General features: G+C 47.5%; 1 pseudogene; it reads right to left on the bottom strand.

The window, feature by feature from the left end:
• Positions 1-245: 245 nt before the first annotated feature.
• On the bottom strand, positions 246-364 carry LOC133388115 (5S ribosomal RNA; annotated as a pseudogene).
• Between the last annotated feature and the right edge of the window lie 1805 nt (positions 365-2169).

The raw sequence follows: 2169 nt of genomic DNA, 5'->3' as shown, positions 1-2169 counted from the left end.
GAGCATGGGAGAGAGGAGACATGCAGGGAAATCATGTGTGCAATCACTCCCAACAACAACCACATTACCACAACTCTTCCACTGTCATACCTTGCCAGGGATGGGCCTTATTTTCTGGTTTGTTGTTGTTACATGCCTTCAAGTCGATTACGACTGATGGTGTTCCTAAGAATCTTTTTGGGATACATTCATAGGGTTTTCATGGTAAGAGGCATTCAGAGGTGGTTTACCCTTGCCTTCCTCTAAGCCTACGGCACCCGGTATGCCCAGGCGGTCTCCCATCCAAGTACTAACCAGGCCTGACCCTGCTTAGCTTCCGAGATCAGTTAAGATTGGGCGTGTTCAGGGTAGTATGGCCATTATTTTCTGGTACCTGTTCCTAATAAATGCTTCTCCCTATTTAGTCCCCATTTTTGCCTTTGGGATGGATGCCTTGTTAAAAATGTTGTTTGTTTGCATTCCTCATTTTTTCCTTCTTATTCCCAAAGAACCCTGCCTTGCCTTGCAGGGCTATTTCTCCAGCCCAGCCTTGCCGTGCCTCTGTGGGATCCGCCATCAGGCCAGAACACAACAGTAATCCAGCAACATCTGGAGGACCAAGAGTGCCCCACCCCTGCAACAGAGCAACAGTGGGGAACATGTGACCCTCCAGATGTTGCTGGACTACATCTTCTATCATGCCTGGCCATTGGCCATGCTGGCTGGGGCAGATGGGAGTCCAATGACATCTGCTGGGCCACCCGGCTATATAGGACAGCATTGGCTTGCTGAAGGCTATGCCTCTGGTTAATGGCCAACTCAGAGTCAGAAGCAACTGCCGACAGGATTAGAGGGCAAATGGGTGGGGGCATCAGAAAGCAAGAGGAAAGTATCAGCATATTTGGGAAATCCAAGAGTGTATAAAAAAAATCCAGTGAACCTAAACTGGCGTGCGCACACTCTCTCACACACACATACACACATACACACACACACACCAACAGCCTAATGAGGCCATAAAATGTCAAGAGTTAGTTCCGGGGCCCGCTCCAGACATCTTGCTGCCTCAAGTGAAGGATAAGATGCCTCCCCCCATTCCATGTGCAGATGCCGGCCAAACTGGCAGCTGAATCTCGCTTCATCGCTGATGTCAGGACAGCATCTTACATACGAATGTAAGAAGAGCCTTCTGGATGAGGCCAATGGCCCATCCAGTACACCATTCTGTTGTCACAGTTGCCAGCCAGATCCCTGTGGGAAGCCGACAAACAGGATCTGAGCACAACAGCACTCACTCCTCCTGCAGTTCCTAGCGACTGGTATTCAGAAGCATACTGCCTCCGCCAGCGGAGGTACAACATGGCCATCAGGTTGAGTACCTAATGAGAGCCTTATCCTCCATGAATTTGTCTAACCCTCTTTTAAAGCCATCCAACTTGTTGGCTATCGCTACCTATCTTGTGGGAGCAAATGCCATAGTTTAACTATGCGTTAGAGAGCCAGTGTGGTGTAGTGGTTAGAGTGTTGGACTACAACCTGGGAGACCAGAGTTCGAATCCCCACAGCCATGAAGCTCATTGGGTGACCTTGGGCCAGTCACTGCCTCTCAGCCTCAGAGGAGGGCAATGGTAAACCCCCTCTGGACATTTCCAACTATGCATTGAGTAAAGAAGCACCTGAAGGCAGCAGGCTAGCTTAGGAAGCCTAAGGAAGGCCAAGTGATAGCACACACATGTCCTCCAAATTTTTATTTTATTTTTATTTTATTTTATTTTATTTATATACCGCCCTAAGCCCGAAGGCTCTCTGGGTGGTGTACAAAAGATAAAACAAGCACAGTGTATAATAAAATAAATACAATAAATCAAGAAACAAAAACAAACAAACAATAAAAGAACCAAACAACGTCCAAAATGCTGCTTTCTCCTCCCCCCCTTAGTGATCCACCTCACTCTGCTTGGTCAGTTGGTAAAGAAAACTGGGGCAGGGAGAGAGAGAGAGAGAGAGAGAGAGAATAAAGTTTCCTGGAAGATGGTACGGCAAGCTGGCATCATGAACAAGCACCCTCCTGTCAGATCCATAGCCAAGGAGTGGGGCAGGGGGCCCCTCACTCCCTCCTAAAAAAAATTCTGCTCCCCTATTTATTTTTTTTACAAAAAATAATTAAATTATTGCAGAAAAAAATCCCCC

This window comes from Rhineura floridana, chromosome 6 (assembly GCF_030035675.1).
Source record: "Rhineura floridana isolate rRhiFlo1 chromosome 6, rRhiFlo1.hap2, whole genome shotgun sequence".
NCBI lineage: Eukaryota > Metazoa > Chordata > Lepidosauria > Squamata > Rhineuridae > Rhineura > Rhineura floridana.
This window is presented reverse-complemented; position numbering and strand designations above follow the sequence as displayed.